A 21758-nucleotide genomic window follows, 5' to 3' on the forward strand; every position below is an offset into this window, starting at 1 on the left:
ACTAAAAAAATTAAAATTCCACTTCTATCCTGCTTTCTGAGTAAAAATAAAAATCAGGCTCCAAAATTTTACAACATATTAGCGACACCATCCCATATACCTCTGGTATCCAAAGCACGTATATTACTCCTCTTTAATAAATCACACAAAAAATATTAACATTTCAGGAATTTTCTGGATAAATCATCCTTGATTAAATTACATACAAGAATATGCCAAAGAACCACTTAAGACTTTGTGTTAAATAGATAGCATAACGATCAAGTCAACTATTAATTGCTAGTGGTGTATGTTCCATTCTTCTACTAAGAAGCATCCCATGATTACTGCAGCATTAATCACAACAGCCAAGATGTGAAAATAAACTAAGTATCCATCAATGAATGAATGGATAAATAAGATGTGTTATATATGTACAATGGAATATTACACAGCCATGAGAAAGAAGGAAATCCTGCCATTTGCAACAACCTGGATGGCCCTTGAGGGCATTATGCTGAGTGAGATAAATCAGACAGAGAAAGACAAATATTCTATGACGTCAATTTTATGTGGAATCTTAAAAAGCCAAACTCGTAGAAACAGAGAATAGAATGGTGCTTACCAGACACTGGGGCACGGGAAATTAGGGAGATGTTGTTAAAGGGTACAGACTTGCAGTTAGAAGATCAACTTTTAAGCTCTGAAGATCTAACACATGGCATAGTGATTACAGTAAACAATACTGTATTATAAACTTCAAAGTTGCTAAGAGACAAATCTTAAATGCTCTCACCAAAGAAAAAGAAATGATAATTCCATGTCATGATAGATGTGTTAGCTAATGCTATGGTGGTAATATATAAAAAAATCAAATCAAATCAACAAGTTGTACACCTTAAACTTACACAATGTTATATGTCAATTATGTCTCAATTAAAACCAGTGAATAGGCAAAAGTCTCTTAGGCTTATCACCTCATCTCTCTGAACAAATGTCTCCTCAAAGTGTAATGTGGTTAGCAGTTTTAGGCTAGGTTGTATCCAACCCAGGGATTCAGATATGCCTGTGTATCCGGATAGCTGGTAATGAAATCCATCAATCTATGTACATTAGAGACCCAGAGCCTTCCTCAAAGAGAATGCATTTGAAGAAAAGAAAAATATTAGGCCCAATTACAGAACACTCGTTTTTTGTCTTTGGAAGTGGACTGAGATTCTGAATATATTCATACATATTCCTCTGGTCCATCCTAGGAAAAAAGAAAGCTATGATTTCAAAAAGAAAGTGTTCATTTTACCAAAACTCACAGACTCTGCTGCACAAATAATGATTTATCTTCCTTATAACAAAGAATACTGTGAATCGTGGCAGAACTCACTCTGCTTAACATCCAAAGGGTTCAGATACAACTGGAATGTGTATGGCAGGACATCACTAAGGAAGTGGAAAAGTTTTGATTAGTTCCTCAATTGGTTAATGATAGAAATGGAGCTATTTTTTTGCCAGAGTTCTTAGTGTCATGAAAAGGTAGAGTTCACAGACATAATGGACACATTAGCAGATAATACCAGGGAAGCAGGATTTAGCAGATAAGCAAGAAACCATAGGTATTCTTGGCAACTAGCAGAAATTCTTTTCAGCACAAGCGATACATCTCCTAAGAAATCCCAGAAATAATTACTGTTCGGGACATTGCAAGGCCAAGGACCTTCTAACAGGAAGAGCAAGAACAAGTGAAAGAAAAGTTACCACCAAAAAAAGGACCCTATTTAAACCAGTGTTTAACTGGAATAACTAGCTTATCCCAGACAACATATGGTAATTATTTATTTACTCCTCTGAAATATAAGGGAGAGAAAGGAAGGAAGAAGATCTTATATTTAAGGATGCCATGTAAAATCTTTAGAAACCATACAGTCATCTATAAATCCTTAAATAAGCTCAGTGATTTACTGGTTATAATAATTTGCTTCCCAGTCCATTTCCTTGTAAATGTCCATTTCCTTGTTCAACAAAGTTAGCTTCCTTAATAGATTGCCCTCCTTACAAAGTTAAGTCTCTACAATCACTCAGAGATTTGTATGACTTTAAAAAACAAGGGAATTCCTCCATCTGTCTTCAACTACTAGGGCAGGCCTGTGTTCCAGTTAGGAATGGTGGACTCATGAAGAGGACAATGGACACTGTGGCTCTCATCTTCACATTATAGGGGAGGGAAGATCATTTTCCCGCTACCCCTTCACCATTCATAATCTGCAGATATTTCAACAGGGACTACCATCAACACACTGAAGTATGGGCTCAAGCATCTGTATATAATGAAATCCCCAATCCTATTCACTCAAGCATCACCTAAGTATTTATAATTGAAGTCCAACCAAAGATTAAATATCTGATTAATTCAGGAACTCCATCAAATTAGAGTATAGCATTCACTAACCCCTAAATATAATTTTAGAAACACACTTCAAGGCTCTAGGCCTGCAATTCCTAAAAAACGTTTAGGTATTTTTTAAAGAAGCACTTTTAACAAAATGGATTAGACACATGCATTTCTTATATTAGCATCTATTATGTTTGATGATTTTAATATGATAATGAATCTTAGATGAAACATGCTCATGTATGATATTAGAATGATAACTGATCAAGAAAATTTAGGTTTAAAAGTATAACATACTACATTTTAAGATAATTAAGTGATCTGCTTTTTATCTTTCAAAGGTGTGTATCATATACCATGTCTTAATGGAATAATGAGCTATTACAAAACAATTGCAGAAGACTAGCAACATAAAATAGCATTTGACTAGTTTGTTGATCTGCATGACATTTTATTCTTTGCTTAAGAATTTTTCTAATGTTCAGTAGTTAGATTGAATTGCACTTGACAAAAGGATATAATAACCCTATTTGAATTTTAAGACCACTTTATACAGGATCTAATTTACATATGACACCACTGAAAGTAATTTTTGAATTACATGTACTAAAAAAAATGCTGATTCTGAAAATACAGTTGATGAAGGTTTTTCCATTCCTTCTTACCTGTGATAATTCTTACTTATAAAATCTATGCAGCTGCAAGAGGTCTATTCCAGAGTAGTAAGTCCTGCAATTCAGGATTTTTAGGAAAATAATTTAAAATTGCAAGTTAAAAATGCAAATTCATTTAAAATGTTGACTATGTTTTTTGTGTTTTAAAAATATTTTGGTAATATTTAGAGAAAAGATCTTATAGAACACTAAGTGTGAGCCAATTATATTTAACTTATTCATCAACTTTCAAATCTACTATACTCATAAAAAGATAAATCCTAGTTTTGGTTGGAGATAGTTTTTTAACTGGTTCTGAGAAATAGGTATTTTGGGGCAAATTTTTAATTTTCAGCAACAAGATAAGAAAAATGTTAAAAGAAGATAATATATAGCCATACTAATGATTGCAAGCTTGAAAGAGTGTTCTGCCCTGTTTAATGAGGTAACCTATGACTGATCAGTTATGTAGACAAGCAGAACTTAATTAAACATGTAGAACAAATGTGATTTAAAATAGCAACTAAAATCACTTTAGGTCTACAGCTATTTCAAAAGCACATTTAGATCCTGGAGTGGAAAAGAAATGGTATTACAAGAAAACCATGAAGCCATCACTGGGGAATTTTTTAAAATAGTGGAACAGTGTTTTACCTGGAAAAAAAAAAAAATGTAACGCAGCAGAAGCCCTAGGAGAGAATGTGTAACAGTCACCAAGGCTCCTTGAGACTAGAGAGTGGACTGCTTCAGGCTCCCTTAGTCAGCAGGAAAACAGGAGGAGAAGTAGAGCAATGAGAAAAACAGTGTGAAATAAATAAAAATTCAATTCTAAACTTCAAAGATGAGCAATGATAGATATACTTTAATGTAAGCACACTATTGCTCTGAGACTGAGAACGCTACATTCTATAGTATCAATAGAATGAATGGGGGGAATGTAGCTGGGTTGGTATGCACAAATGAGTTAAAAACCGCTCCAGAAACGCCCAATTAATGGTAGTGGAGCAGTGGGGCAGAAGATACAAGGATTCTTTGATACATCTTGGAACATTCTAAATATTCCAGAATTTAGAATGAAGACAAAACTGGTTTAACAAGTTTAACAAATTTAACAAATTTCTAAATAACACAAAGCTGGTTTTAGGATTGACTATAGTTAACAAAATATAAAATAAATTCAAAATAAAAAGATAATTTAAATAGGCTGGTTGGGCACCATTGAGCAAGACGAAATTTATATAGATAATGCTAATGTTTTGATTATATGAAAAATAGTACTACAATTTGTAATAGTACAGAGCAGAAGTCACATTACTTGGCAAGATTTTATGGGAAGTGGGGCCATCTTGGAATTTTTCCTGTTAACGTGTAACGATAGATGATACTGAAATTTTTAAATCCATCTCAGGCCGTATGAACAATTATTCTGGATCTTCGGAAGTTAGAGAATTCTCTTTTCTGGGCAGACCGTATATGAGTACTATGAGCAGTCCTACACAATCAATTTGTCAATTTGATGATACTGAAAACTTAGTACTTTGTCAGATGATGAAAGATCTTCAAAAATAAAGTGTTAGGGAAAATTTCATGGGACTATCAAACGGACTCATAAAATTAAAGTTTAAAAGGTCCGCAGAGAAGATCTAATCTAACCGTTTTAATTAAAGATGAGATCGTCTTAGATATTATGGTCAAAACTAGGAACAATATAAAAGATACACCTGACTTGACACAAGCAAACATTTCTAACATTTGGAACTCTAAACATGAAAAACTGAAACTGTTGACTTCATCTTTGTATCCTACCACTTTATGCATGATCAATAAATGCTTGCTGAAGTAATTAATTATGTGGGTTTTGAAATAACCAAATTATTAACTTCCCTAATACTACAATACACCAATGATAGGCCTCTTAGCTCTTAGACTTTTAATTTACTTTAGTGTTCTAATTAATGGTGAATATTTGGGGATATGTCAAAGAAAATTTTTGAAGCAAAATATCTTCTAAAAGTAGGAGAAACATTATTTATTTAACTGGAAATGAAGATGAAACTAGGACATGAACATTTTAGTATATTTATTATATTTCACAAAATTATACCTTAAAGTCTAATACAAGTACAATAGAATAAAAATGATTGTATATTTCAAGAAGTAAATGGTTTTATACTAGGTATTCCAACAGCTATAATAAAGTCATAGTATAATTCTTACTTAGTAACTTATTCTTTAATATCTAGAGTGAAAGAATCAAGTTATTCCTAGATGCTTTGTGCTTTAACAATGTTTGTCTCTTAAAGAAAAAAATTCAGAATTTGAAAGTGTCGTACTCTTTGAGAACTTTCAAAATCAGTGATCTGTAAAAAAAAACAATGTGAAATGCTATTTTGGAAAATGCTTTACACAGAATTTTTAACAGAAGTTAACATTTTAATTTCACATATTACATATTATAAATTTATGTTGTCAAGTTCATGACAGCTTTACACTGGATGTTATATTTGACTGAAATTTGACAGATGTACCTCATTTGCTGACTTGTCTGATCATTAAGAAATGAAAGCCAAGGTTCTGCTCTTAATAACAGGAATTTTTAAAAATGAAAGACCAATTAACCAAAACTGACTTACATTACTCTGAATCTTTTGGTTATTAACCTAAACTATTTCCCATATATATATATTTAACATCTTTATTGGAGTATAATTGCTTTCCAATGGTGTGTTAGTTTCTGCTTTATAAAAAAGTGAATCAGTTATACACATACATATGTCCCCATATCTCTTCCCTCTTGCATCTCCCTCCTTCCCACCCTCCGTATCCCACCCCTCTAGGTAGTCATAAAGCACTGAGCTGATCCCCCTGTGCTATGCGGCTGCTTCCCACTAGCTAACTATTTTACATTTGGTAGTGTATATATGTCCATGCCACTCTCTCACTTTGTCCCAGCTTAACCTTCCCCCTTCCCGTATGCTCAAGTCCATTCTCTAGTAGGTCTGCATCTTTATTCCCATCTTTCCCCTATGTTCTTCATGAACTTTTTTTGTTTTTTTTAGATTACATATATATGTGCTAGCATATGGTATTTGTTTTTCTCCTTCTGACTTACTTCACTCTGTATGACAGACTCTAGTTCCATCCACCTCACTACAAATAACTCAGTTTTGTTCCTTTTCATGGCTGAGTAATATTCCATTGTATATATGTGCCACATCTTCTTTATCCATTCATCTGTCGATGGACACTTAGTTTGCTTCCATGTCCTGTCTATTGTAAATAGAGCTGCAATGAACATTTTGGTACATGACTCTTTTTGAATTATGGTTTTCTTAGGGTATATGCCCAGTAGTGGGATTGCTGGGTGTTATGGTAGTTCTATTTGTAGTTTTTTAAGGAACCTCCATACAGTTCTCCATAGTGGCTGTATCAATTTACATTCCCACCAACAGTGCAAGAGGGTTCCCTCCAGCATTTATCGTTTGTAGATTTTTTGATGATGGCCATTCTGACTGGTGTGAGATGATATCTCATTGTAGTTTTGATTTTCATTTCTGTAATGATTAATGATGCTGAGCATTCTTTCATGTGCTTGTTGGCAAACTGTATATCTTCTTTGGAAAAATGTCCATTTAGGTCTTCTGCCCATTTTTGCATGGGTTGTTTGTTTGTTTAATATTGAGCTGCATGAGCTGCTTGTAAATTTTGGAGATTAATCCTTTGTCAGTTGCTTCATTTGCAAATATTTTCTCCCATTCTGAGGGTTGTCTTTTGGTCTTGTTTATGGTTTCCTTTGCTGTGCAAAAGCTTTTAAATTTCATTAGGTCCCATTTGTTTATTACAAAGAATAAACATTTCTCTAGGTGGTAGGTCAAAAAGGATCTTGCTGTGATTTATGTCATAGAGTGTTCTGCCTATGTTTTCCTCTAAGAGTTTGATGGTGTCTGGCCTTACATTTTGGTCTTTAATCCATTTTGAGTTTATTTTTGTGTATGGTGTTAGGGAGTGTTCTAATTTCCTTCTTTTACATGTAGCTGTCCAGTTTCCCCAGTACCTCTTATTGAAGAGGCTGTCTTTTCTCTACTGTATATTCTTGCCTCCTTTATCAAAGATAAGGTGACCATATGTGCATGGGTTTATCTCTGGGCTTTCTATCCTGTTCCATTGATCTATATTTCTGTTTCTGTGCCAGTACCATACTGTCTTGATTACTATAGTTGTGTAGTATAGTCTGAAGTCAGGGAGCCTGATTCCTCCAGCTCCGTTTTTCTTTCTCAATATTGCTTTGGCTATTCAGGGTCTTTTGTGTTTTCATACAAATTGTGATTTTTTTTGTTCTAGCTCTGTGAAAAATGCCAGTGGTAGTTTGATAGGGATTGCATTGAATCTGTAGATTGCTTTGGGTAGTATAGTCATTTTCACAATGTTGATTGATTCCAATCCAAAAACATGGTATATCTCTCCATCTATTTGTATCATCTTTAATTTCTTTCATCAATGTCTTATAATTTTCTGCATACAGGTCTTTTTTCTCCTTAGGTAGGTTTATTCCTAGATATTTTATTCTTTTTGTCACAATGGTAAATAGGAGTGTTTTCTTAATTTCACTTTCAGATTTTTCATCATTAGTGTATAGGAATGCAAGAGATTTCTGTTCCCATATGTTTTTAAAGTTTCTTTAATAGTCTTTCTCCCTTCATTTCTTTAATAAAATACATTGGGAATCACCATTTGAGCAAAACTTTTCTTAATAAGTATATCAACTCAAACAACTTTTCTTTTTCATGAGAATCACATGCTTATCATATTTGTGCAAGAAAAGCATCAACTTTTCATGTAAAACTACCAAAAGTGAGAGACAGTTGTGTTACTCATGAAAAATGTCATATAAATACTAGACTTAAAGCATATTGAGTCATGTGTAAATAATTACACAGATATGTACATGGATAAACAATACACATCTGAGTGTATATACATATCTTTTAAATACCATATAAGTTCCTATCAGAAATAAAATAGCACAAGAAATTATACCCATCTATTTGTGCCATTTCTATTACTATATAGGTTAGTATCAATCACTTGGAATTACAAATGCACCCTATTAGATGAATATTAATAACTGAATAGTGTAACTACAGAAAATTATTTTACATAAATAGATACATGCATATAATATATATACATATATATTTGGTTTTTAAACTTATAAGCATGTATCCTTAAAATAGGTAGTTGATGACAATCATGAAATAGTAAGGTAATCCAGCATATTTATTTAGGGATCACTAGACATTTTTTTGAGAAATTTTATATGGAGAATTTTTAAAATTGAAATTAAAGTTTTATCTATCAAAGATCAGTTAGCACTCATTAGAGGATATATCTAATATCACCTTCAGTCTTGTTTTAAAGTTGCTATTTTGATATAATTTCAAGCATTTTAATAGAGGACTCTACAAATATATATTCATAGGAGGCTATGAAAAAGAATATGGTTGGTTAATAATAATATACTTGCAATTTAAATGCTATTATAATTAATGTTTCCTCTTATTTATGATGAGAATATAAGCCTCTCCTTTTAACTCCATGTGAAAGATCACACACTTTTAAGTATGTATTGGCTTATACTATGAGATTTAGTTCATGATAGACATCAAGTTACTGCAACTAAGGGACAGATTTTAACTAAGTATCTCACATATTTCCCTTGATTATCTTATTTACATTATGCTTCCAGAGAAACATTTAGATATGGACAAAGCATTAAAACACTGGCAGTAAAATCTTGTGCCATTTTAGGTTGTTGGACTTTGAGAAAACATCCTTTCTTTACACCTCCTTCTCCTTCCTCTGTATGTTGCAGGAACATCCTCTTATAGATGCCAGATGCCTTCTCCTTGGAGGCAAATGAATTATGTTGTCTATACAGAACATGCATGTTTGATATTCTCTTAGGAATTTTTTTTTCTAGCCCTGAAGGACAAAAGAAGTACATATTTGTATGCTCTGTTCTATGCCACCAGAGTTCCTGCTGAATTTCTGTGCTTATGACCACTTGAAAGTAATGGTGAAAGATGAAATGTTTAAGAGAATAGTCTGCATCAGAAACCAACAGTTTCAAGCATTGATTTCCCCTCAACTTTTAAAAAATGTTCTTTCTCATAAAGTACAAAAATGCTTACCAGGATAAAAAATGAATAATTGTTGTAATAGTTTTTATGAATGGATCAGGAAAAAAAGCCTACATCTAGGCTTGTGATCACTATATTGTATGTTTGCTATTAGCTATGAAGCTTTGATTATGGTAGCTGTAGTCAATACTGAGTTTTCTGTGAAGTTTCTCTTCTTTAAGGTATTTGCTCTTTTATTATATAATCTAATCATATCTATGAAAACAAAGTTAATGTTGCACAGATCTACATTTTTCTAGCTTTAGTATCTAAATACTATAGCCTCAATACTGAACTTCATTGCGTATTGTATGGGGTCAGATAAACTCAAAATTTCAGGTAAGAGGGCTGAGGTATGAAAATAAAAACTTTGCCAAAATAAAAGTAGCTGTGTGCACAAGAAGGAAATCACGGTAAATATTAATAACCAGCATTTATCAAACTGTTATAAAATTAGTAATTTGTAGCTTTCTGTAGAATTCTGCCATCATATTAGAATTTTTTTTTGACATCTTTATTGGAGTATAGTTGCTTTACAATGGTGTGTTAGTTTCTGCTTTATAACAAAGTGAATCAGTTATACATATACATATGTTCCCATGTCTCTTCCCTCTTGCATCTCCCTCCCTCCCACCCTCCCTATCCCACCCCTCCAGGTGGTCACAAAGCACCGAGCTGATCTCCCTGTGCTATGAGGCTGCTTCCCACTAGCTATCTACCCTACGTTTGGTAGTGTATATATGTTCATGCCTCTCTCGCGCTTTGTCACAGCTTACCCTTCCCCCTCCCCATATCCTCAAGTCCATTCTCTAGTAGGTCTGTGTCTTTATTCCTGTCTTACACCTAGGTTCTTCATGACATTTTTTTTTCTTAAATTCCATATATATGTGTTAGCAGACGGTATTTGTCTTTCTCTTTTAAAGCTAGATATCTTGTTTCTAGAAAGTAAGGAGAAAATAAATTACAGTAAATAAATCACCCCCTTAGTTCCAAATTCAGTATACAAGAGTTAGAAGGCATTTTGTTTTCATGTAATCCATGTAATAGACTTTGAAACTAAGGTTCAAAAAGGTGAAGTGATTTATGCAAGGTTATACAATTTGGTAAGTGGTAGATTAAAGACAGAGAGTTAAGTAAGATTCCTTGAACTATTATAGTGTATTTTCTCCTTACTTTTATCCTCTGTATGTATTCTGTAGCTTTTGGTTTAGGGCAAAATTCTAGAAAAAAAACAGGACTTTTGTCTTCTTGAAGGTGTTATCCAGTATGGAAGAGTGGCACAGTGGTTGAGAGTCTGCCTGCCGATGCAGGGGACACGAGTTCGTGCCCCGGTCCGGGAAGATCCCACATGCCGCAGAGCGGCTGGGCCCGTGAGCCATGGCCGCTGCGCCTCCGCGTGCGGAGCCTGTGCTCCGCAACGGGAGAGGCCACAACAGTGAGAGGCCCACGTACCGCAAAAAAAAAAAAAAAAAAAAAAAACTTGACAATGATAAACTTAGGGGTTGTTATGGATGATAAGGAAAGAGGCAACATGAATGAAAGGATGAAAGAAAAAAATATTCAATTTTAAGATTATCCTACTCACTGGTATATAAATTTGACAGAACAGATAATGAAGGGATCACAATGAGTGGGGGAAAATCATTATTATGAGAGAAAACTTGCGAATTGCAGCTGTACATAATAACAAAGACATACATAACAAAACCCCTTTAAAATCCAGGTGGGACTTCAGACAATGATACTGGCATATTGTCAGCATTTTCAAAATCTTTCCTGTTACTCCAAATATAAAAGGTAAAACCAATAACAACAAAAAAAAGTTGGCAGTCCAAATTCTCTGGAGATTAAAGAGAAAACAACAGAGTAAAATGAAATGAATATGAAGAAGACTTTATCTAGTAGAAGTCATGTATCAGTAAATGTTATACATTGCAATAGAGTGAAGTACAGGGAAGTACAGTCACTGAAATGTTTAGAGATGTACATCTACTACATTCCCTTGGCTGGGAATAGTTCACATCTTTATTTCACAAAAATATTATGCTGTTCTTAGCATAAAATGTATATAAAATTATTTTCCAAAAACAAAAACTAAGTCAAAATTTAATTCACTGCACTAACACTTTAATAGATATACTGACATTCTGACATGTTAAATATAGATAAATTGAGTCCAAATTTATAAACCAAATACTTATTTACCTGATGTCCTAGAATGAACATCTAGAAAGGTTTATTAAGAATCTCTCTTCCTGTAGAACAAATCTAATTAGACAGACATCAAACAATCCACATTGATCTCTCCCCTCTTGGATCTATCACAATAATAGCAGCATAGAGTTTACTATTTAATCTCTAATTAAAATCATGCAGACTTGGAACTTGAGGAATCTTTACAGAGTACCTACCCAGTCACCCAATGTATTACAACTGGAGACAGTAAGGCTGAAACTTTAAATGACTCTTGTGGATTCTGTAACTGGGCCTGTGAGTTAAGGTCTACCCTGTGTCCACAAGATGTACTCAAGAAACTCTAGTGCTGTGTAGTATGGCAAAAGGAATTTGGACAAAAATAAACATGCTTAATGGTTGAATAATTTTGGAAAACTGAATTAAACAAATTTTCAAACAAATTTGTTGGGCCAAAGAAGCTTTAATTTAATAGATATATATCAATAGGTATGTGGGAAAATTATGCTATTTTGAGTTTGTCTTTTCTAGTTACAACATAAGAATCTTTTAAGTGAGGACTATGCATTCCCCATAAAACCTGGTAAAGTGCATCTTAAATATGTTTAAGGTTCATTTATCTATTATTAAGCATGTAACCCGTGATACAAATGAACCAGAGGTACGGGTGTTTAAAAAGTAAAGAATAAAATGTCACACAGTTTCTTTGTGAACCTACCAGACAAATAATATGACCCATCCAAGTTAACCCAGGAATGTGACTATCTAATTCCAAATATTTGGACCACACCATAAGATATATATTTGAAGAAAGGCCCTGCTTAAGACCATTTTCCCTCAATATCCTGGAGCTCCAACAATGTGCTTTTGGAAAGATTGCAGGGGCCAAATTTTGATATTTTATGCACATCTCTAGACTTTGACAAGAACACAAAGGAGTAAAATTACATCTTTCCTGTCAATTTACAAATAAAATATTTTAAACAATTATTTTGAAAACCACATGTAGTTTATAAAGATATCAATACCAATCCATTGAGTATGTTTCCATATTCTATAAGTTATCCACTGAGAAAGAATAAAAACATTTGAACCAAATTCAGAAGAAATGAATGTCAAGATATTGTTATCTACCAAGTCCGGAATTCAGACAAATGGCCCTTTAAGAGTCTGGCACTTATTAATGCCTAATTTATGTTGGAAGTTAATCTACTTTTAAAAACATTCTCCTATGAGTACTGGCACCTCAATTTTTTTTTTAACAGCAAACAAGTAGCTATTATACATTCAGAAAAACACACTTGATAAAGAAGTTAATGTGGCATTGTCACCTTGTAGCACTAGGGACAGTCTTATCATTTAAATATATCTTTGAGCAAAAGCATAAAGTTCTGAAAGTCAAACTATAATCCCCTGGAAGAAAAGTCAGTGATTGTGCATAATATATGAGTTTCACAATAAAATTATTTATCAATATTTGTTGAACTATTTGTCTTTGCTTTAAATTTTCCCAGCTGACATGGAAAGTTACCACAATTTTAAAGAAAATTCGGTGAAGCTATTGACCCATATTAGAAAGAAAATGTCTTTAAAATGTTTTATTTTCATTTTTCTTTTCTGTTATTTTACATTTTCTTAACAATAAACCATAGCAATGTTGATCTCTACCACCCTTCACTCCTGCTTTGTATATGGAGCTATGTAATTACACATATGTATATAAATGAATATACATTTATAAAATGGCTGGCCATCAGAAGGTCAATAACTAATTGCCTTGGCAGAACAGCATTACTAGGACAGGCCTTCCTTAACTCACTGTGTTGAACTCATTAAAAACTACTCCTTAAGTGATTATTATTGCATAGGTATAATGACTGGATAAGTCCCTAGAAGAAGCTTATTTATAAATGATTTCAAAATACATATATATATATATATATATATATATATTTTTTTTCCTATCCAAATTGGGAGAAAAAAATACAAATATACTCTAGTCTTCTCACTTTCCTACATTGTATCGGCTAAGCTGAGAAGTGTGAGTAAATGTAGGCCTCTGTTTTAACAAACTTGGCAGACATCAAATTTGCTTTTTTATACTTTAATTTCATTTTAAATGGAAACCTATTACACCAGTGTACAAATGGGGATATCACTTCCAGATTCATCTCAGGAACTGCCCTAGAAGCACCTCTCCTCCCACCTAGCTTTGCTAATTACCTTACCTTCAATCTTTTACCTGTCAGCCCTCCTGCAGGAAAGAACTCATTTATTTCCATCCTCCCCCAATCATCATCTCCTCTCCCAGCGCACTCACCCTCCCCAAGGAAAGTCGACTAACCACATTTTGAAAAACCTGTCAAAATTTTAAAATAATAACACTTTCACTCTCAGAGTATAGTGGATTAATGTAGATATTTGATATGCAGGGTTTTTTTTTACTTAAAAGTATTTGTAATGATCATAATAGCAATAGTTTTGGACTAGTGCTTGGAAACATTTTATGTAAACAAGTTTCTTCTAAATTTGATTCTTTGATTTTCCTTTTATAAATAGCTTACAAACCTCACATAACTTCTTTCTATTCCCTTTTGTTTGCTAATGTTATGTTTAATAGATGAAATTTATAATGGAATCATCATAAAACTTAACAGTTCGTGTGAAGATATATTTGCTTGTATGGTTGTGTCTTAACCTAAGCATCTTATTATCATAAAAGGATAAAATCCTGTTCCGTGTGTCAGCACCAGTGAAGTTGATGGTTACTGTGGTAGAAATATAGTGCTATGATTTATACAGTAGGAATCCTGGGCCTTTGAAATTTGTCCGGGAACATCCAGGAATGCAACAAATTTTAAATTGAGAGAGTAAGTAGATGTTAAGTGAAGAAGAGAGAAGAATGTGCCAGAAAGAAGGGAAAATTTGTGCAAAGTCCTGTTGTAACAAAAGACATGTACTTCACATAAAACAAAAATAAATAAATAAATAAAGCCTGAAAGAAGTGTAGATTCCAAGGTGGAGAGTTACAAAGGCAAATTTGAAGCAGTAAGGAGACATCAGAATATGCATAATGTTGTAAAATCTAGATTAATTTTAAAGGCAAAAGGAAACAATTAGAGAATTTCCAGCAGTGGAATGACATGATAAATACTATAGCTATCTGTATTTATAGAATGAATTTTAAGTGATGGTTGTGGAAGAGAAAGGATTTGGAATCAAGGCGATCAAACTGTTGGAATAATCTGTGCAAGGGTGAGGGGTTCACACTCAGAAAAAAAAAGAAGCTGAGTCACAAGATTAAAATGCCAAATTAATAGGGCTAAGCTGATATGCAATAGTAAAGTTCTGTCCATAATCACCTGGATATCTAAAGCAATAATTCATACATTCATTCATTCACTCATCCATGTCTACTGGACATCTGCCAAATGATCAATGTCATGGATCAGTAGCAATGCAAGATGCTGAAGATGTTGTAGTGAACATTATACATATATAAAATTTCAAAATGTAGAAATTAGAAGAGGAGACAGACTTTTTTAGAAAGTAAAATTTACAAATTGTGATGAATGCTACAACAGAAATTAATTTTAATTAAGACCATTATCTCTTTTATAAAATTGTTTAAGAATCAATGTGCTGTACTGGAGAAAAGTTTTGGGAGTGTGAAAATGTACACAAAGAGGAGTAAAAGTAGCAAGAAAGTGTTTAGGTGTCAATAAACAGAACAGTGGCAGGAGAGGTAGAATAAAGAAGACAGATTCAAGATATATTTAAAAGGTAAGAGCAAAAATAACTAAAATTACTTTGGATGAAAAAAAAAGAGAAACATTAAAAATTAAAGAATCATTCCTAGGACTTTGACCTGGAAATGAGACCAAGCCATTTTTTGATACGGAGTAATTTTTAAAAAATATACTTGAAGTTTGAAACATTGTTGAGTTTTGGACATGGCAACACTGTGAGACATACAACAGTGGAGCTAAACTTGGTAGTTGAGCTAGTTTGAACTAGAAACCCAGATGATTCATTTATTTCAGACAGTTATTAGCCATCAGATCAATCACAAAACAATTACTAAAAGGCAAACATTTTGTCTACAAAAATGTCAGCAATTTTAGTTGTCTTTTCTCTAATTCATAAAATAGCTACATATTCCAACTATATAAAAAGATCAAAGCAACAATTCATCAAAAAATAGAAATAAGTATTCAAAGTAGTTAAAACCATGACAAGAGTAAAAGAAATAATGTAGCAGAGGACCATTCTCTAGGTTTCATTTTTCTAGAACTGACTCAGGGGTTTTGTTGACATAATATAATATTAAGGAGAAGAATCTGTAAAATAATTTTCTATATTGCATTAATAAATAGATGTCTCTAAAATAAATTATTACCCCTTTGGCTGCAATTTGTGCTCTACATCTAATAACTTATATAAGTCGGCTATTCTTCTTACACAGAAGAGGTCACAAAACCTGCTTACTAAAAATACATTGAGAATAAATGTTACACTTGTCATAGGTTTCATACAAGAAGCCATGCAAACTTAAGAATGAGTTTCTGCTATTTTTTTTATGCCTTTCCCCCTCCCAGATGTTGCCAAACTACAAAAATTTTTTTAACCACAGGGTGCATCGTTTGCATTATCTGGGGTAGCTACTTTATGAATCTACAAACAAAAGAGCAAAAGGGATTCTATTTAATAAATATTAAACATAATTTAAACAAAAAATTATTTCAAATGTTTAAAATGTTAAATTTAATTAAACTCAGATGAGATTTTGAAAATCTGGTCACATATACAACTATTTACTCAAATACCATAAGTTCTCTAGGATGAAGAGACATTGTTTTTTGAATTGATGTTTAAAGATTGTTCCCCATACTCATTATGAAACTCGGTGGCTGAAGCAAAAAATATAATCAGATATTTTCAAGTAAAAAATTTAGAAATGTATTATAATGCTATTTCCAAGATAAATATTGATATGTGACATTTCGTATTGTTCAGATATTCCTGGAACAATTTTTTTAAAGAATTTTCAGCAAATATTTGTCTATTTAAATCACTGAAACTTTACAGATATATAGAAAACTTAGTTCAGCAGAATTTATGATAAATATATTATAATACATAAATACAAAAGCAATTTAACATTTATATTTTAAAACAGTTTGGAATTTGAAGTTATATTTTACTTTCAGTACATTCAGACTGTTGAGAACTGTGTTTACCTTCATGATAGCTCTCAATATTTGAAATATTTGAAATGTTTTCTGCATGATAATTCTTACCTATAACGAGTTATTATTACGCTCCTGTTTTGTATATAACATATAGTCCCAAACTACAGATGTTTGCTATAAAGCTACAGGATTTCTTCACAAATTATGTATAACTAGATTAGTTAGCTGCCGTTGAAGATCTTTCCAGATTTGCACTTGAAGGATTTCTGCCCTCAGACATTCCTGGTGAATTTGAAAAGTCATTGAAGTTTTGACCATTTCTCATGCCCCTGTGATTCCCCAAAAACGAATTATATTTTTCATTCATTGATGCTTTTAGACTAATGATTTAAAACAGTGTGTATAGGAACAATCTATAGATTTAACAGAGATGCTGTTTGATCAGGTCAGTTTTGTATCCATGCATTCTGTATTTTAACAAGCACCCCAGGTTAATTTACTCCTGGGTGATCCTCATTCACACTTTAGAAATACTGCCCCACCATTCTATGTGTATGGAACAATGGAAAGAGTGCTCTTTGGTTGGTGAGCATAGAATTTACTAGGGTTGAAAGCAGATATTGGAGAAATCAAATATGCTAATAGACTAACAAAATTTTTTTTGTATCTTTTTGTTTTTATTATTAGTGAATAGAAAAGTCCACTATTAATTTATGACACTAATATTCCCTAGTAAAGCAAAAACAAGGACAAACCAAAACAAAAACTAAGAAACATTTCCATAAGAATTCACTTCTGTAAATGATCACTGTCCATTTCAATACTTAATTGGAATTATCATATCTAACATTGCATAATTACCAGATTGAGAAATGAATTTGAAAAGTGTAATTTATATAGGCATCTTACAATTAGCTCACATAAAATGAACATATACATTGTGACTATTTTTAATATTCACATAATTTGTCATAATAAAAAATAAAACAGTATTTTTTAAATCAATTCAGAAAAAAATTTACATAAACTCATATACCTAAACTATGAGAGCTGTTTTGTATATAAACCTACTAGATATAAGCTCCTCTCATGTTCAATTTAAATATCAAACTAATACATGCCTGGAAATAAATTTGGGGTTAAACTAAAAGAAGGCTAAAATGTTAGCATTTAGCAATGCTGAACCAGTTCACAGGACTAAAATGCACTGATAAATAACAGTTACACGGAAATCCAGAGAAATTTCCTGTTCCAGCCAATAGAGATGTGGAAGGAAAGAGAAATTCAATTTGCTTGGCACATCAACATTTCAATGTGGAAAAAGGAACATTTTTCAGTATATGAAGATAAACATAGTACAAATAGAAAAGAACTGTGGGTGAGAACAACTCATGCTGTCCTATTTTACTCTGTTTTCTTTAGGGGATTAAAATTTCAAACCTCAAGCTTGTTTTCAGTACGGACAGTCTGGAGGCCTAAAAGTAAATAAATGTACCCTAATTAAGACAAAAAATGTTCTAGTTAAATGGTAGAAATACTACTGTTCATTCCTCAGACCTGAAATATTATTTTCTAAGAATCAAAATAGAAACCCCTCTGACCAGGTTTAATCCTCTGATATAAATTTAATTATAATTTATTGAAAATCATTTATATGAGTCAAAAGTTCAGTTGATAATGAACTTTTGGACTAAACTGCTGAACTTGGACACAATTTGGTGGAAAACAGGCACTGAGGAAAGAATTTAAATGACTTGGATGTGAGGAATGAAGCACTGTATCAAGTTCTTAAATGCTCAAATTACTTCATTGTAGTTCTGTTGCAAAATATTCAAGACAGAAGAATGTGACAGTTTTCTAGGGGATCAAGACTGGAGGAGATAATTTAATGCCAAAATTTACTAAAACATATTCTTTAACATTAAAAAAATTCACGCTTAGAGAATTAACCACATTTTTAAAGTCCAAAATTCTGCCTCATCATCAGATTTCTTCAACAACCTCCATGAGGTCAATAGATCAGATTAGGCAGAGGATTGCTTAACTATAGCTCAGTAAAGTTTCATTAATAATAATTAAAAATAATTATGCAGAAAATAATTTAAGACTGATGTTTCAGATAGTCTAGAGCTCTATATTATAAATCATCATTTGAAGTCAACAAATTCTCATCTATTGACGTTTCCTCAGTTGTCTTATACATCTCCCATGCTTACAAAATACTTTTGATAATGATTGCTCTAGGATAAAATGCTATGGAAGCACACATTCAATGCCAGTTGAGAGCACCAATTAAAAACTTCCTAATCATGAAATTGTCAATAGAGAGAATAATCATCTGTCATCACTTATTAAACAAAGAGATGTCGTATAATGCAGCCCTATCTTTCTTTATGAAGGAGATTTTTATGTCAAATCAGTATGTGTTAGTTTTGATTAATACTACATGCTTGCTATGCCAGCATAAGGTTATTCAATTCTGACTATGTGAGCCTTAGCTATAATCTTGAAATCCTTTTTTCCTCTTTCTGTTTATTTGATCCAAATAAAGACATGTACGCAGTTGTTTTCAGGAACGTATTAATTAGGATCAGTTATTTTGCTCTTACTCTTCTGACTCTGAGGGTATTACCATATCCGCCAATGTAAATAAATGATGGTTTCAGACAAACTTCATTAATGATATCATAAAAAGTAGTTTTTTAGACTCTTGCAAGCCTTGCATGCTTTTTTAATTTTGCTAGTGATAAATACTATGTTTAACAGATTATCACACCAAAATGCAGTTGGTGTTTACCCACAGTTTTAAAATTTGTACAGTTGATACTCTAAAGGATTTTACAATTAAAGATTTACAAAGGTTTTAATTTTTAGATTACTTGTGCCCCAGCTGGTTTTAAGACTTGAGCCACCACATTCCATGTGAGGAAAGTGGCAGGAAGAGATATGAATTCAGTAGTTGATCCAGCAAGCAGAATTAATCAATTGAAAAAATATATAAAATTTATAGACAGAGCTGTCAGAATGGAATAGTAGGTAGTAATACCTTCACTCAGGAGTAGACAACAAATTGTCCAACCTATCTTGTCCTCAGCCTTCTGATTCATTATGGAATAATCATCATTTAATAAACAAATATTTACAGAACACCATGATGTGCAGTGAAGATGTAAAAGGAATGAGACACAGTCTCTGCAGTCAAACAGGCATTAACAGTAAATACAATAAGTGCTATTGCAAAAATATGTAGAAAATGGTAAGAAAACTTTGAAAACATTAAAGAGTCTAGCTGCTATTTCTGTTTTGGCTTCCCTATAGAATATATAAGAATGTATGAGGAGGTGATATTAGGCAGAGACTTAGAATTTTTCCCAACTCAGTATGAACATGTGCGCACTCAAAAAATGGTCACAAAAATATGTAAAACTTCTCAATTACCAAGAGAAATAAAAATGATTTATCTTAAAAAAAAAAAAAGAACTATCCCGAATTAAACGGCTATACCAGAGTAATGTCTCCAAAACAAAGACTACTTTATAATATTTGCTTTATTTATTAAAAGAATTCTTTGTGATAAAAATCTAAAATGAACTAATTGGGGTAAAAAGAAACTACCATTCCCAACTCTATAATCTCTGTGTACTGGTGATCCTAGAATATTAATAACTAATATTTATAAACCTCATTCAATTCTTTCTTGTTTGAAGTAAAATAATTATATTTGCTTATGATGATATAAATAGAATAACTTACGGTATAAGTAAGACTGTTACATAAGATTTGTTTACATGGGACCAAACATATCCAGATGGAAATAAGAAAAACTATAATTAATTAGAAATTTTTCTTATCCTATTCCAACTCTGTAACTATCTAGAAACATGTGGAAGTCTGGCATCATGTAGTTAAGCCCTTGAGAGAGTCAGTAAACTACTCACTGACCTTTCTGTTAACTGAGATTCATGGACTCAAGGATCATCTTTTAGATCTTACAAAAAGGATTACCTTTTTCTGCTGTCATCAGAAGTTTTTGACCTTTCTGTTTCTTGCCTCAAGAAACTGCTCTAGAATTCCAATTTTATCGTAATATTTTCATGTACAAGACACAAAACTTGTTTTTTTTGTGTGTTTTTTTTTTAACTGAAGCATCATCCCTCTACTGGTTTGCAACATTTTGCACTTTTGTGATTCTGAGAAAACTGGACACAAACATTTAGTATCCTCTAATGCAACCTAAAATTTGCTATAAAGGCAGATACCCACACCAGATTAAAAGTGTTAATAAAGATCTGACTTTAGATGAAATGCAGAATAAATATATTTTTAATAAAGTTTTTCCTTTATGTTTCAATATTTCATTAGGGGAAATGAATACATATTTTATTTAAAAGTAAATATTATTTAATGGACTGCACTAGAGAGCAAATGCCTACTGCTCTTTTCTGGAGAGACTTGGGTGGAAGGGATGGGGGATGGGAGAGGCTTGGAATTCATTCTGTGAGCACTTCTTTTGACTTTCTTTTGGACTTCTCACCAGAGTTCGTATTGAAAGATAGAATACCTTTGGCTTCCTGGAGAAAATAATATACATTAAAAAAATTAACATTTTATTTATTTTTTTCTCTATGAGCTACTTCTGGAATAGAAGGCCCATTCTTGAGAATTTTTAATAGCAACATGTAGCATCCCATCTTAAGATTTTTCTTATTTGGTACTGTGCTGGAATTTTTCCTCATTAATTTAAAAGTTTCATTAAAATTTAGTAAAAGACATCAGAACCCTCTTTTTAAGTGTTCTGTGTGGAAAAAAAAGAAAGGTTTTGCTCTTGGACTTCCTTGTGATTTATGAAAAAATAAAATCCAAGTCTAGACTGTCCCCATAATGATGATGCACAATTTTTAACCCTTGCTTCCAATCACCATGCCCACCTTGATATTCTACCCATGAACAATTGTACTTTGAATCTTCCCAAGGTGTTTGTGATGTGCTGCCCACAGGCAGACTGAAAAAAAAAAAAAAAAAAAAAAGGCAAGATTATAGAAGAAATAACTGGCATGAGCATGAGGTTGTTTGGGGAGTTAATTGCTGGTGCACTGAATATGCATGGGGGCCTACTTTGATACCTATGGCACCTACTCTACCAGTTTGTTTTAAGACTACAACACATAGATATGAA

General features: G+C 32.5%; 1 protein-coding gene across 3 annotated transcripts in view; it reads right to left on the bottom strand.

Annotated features, from left to right (window-relative positions):
* Positions 1-21758, bottom strand: part of CADM2 (cell adhesion molecule 2) — a 1068825-nt gene that overhangs the window by 915004 nt on the left and 132063 nt on the right. The window lies entirely within an intron of this gene.

The sequence above is a fragment of the Orcinus orca genome, chromosome 5, assembly GCF_937001465.1.
Source record: "Orcinus orca chromosome 5, mOrcOrc1.1, whole genome shotgun sequence".
NCBI classification, from domain to species: Eukaryota; Metazoa; Chordata; class Mammalia; order Artiodactyla; family Delphinidae; genus Orcinus; species Orcinus orca.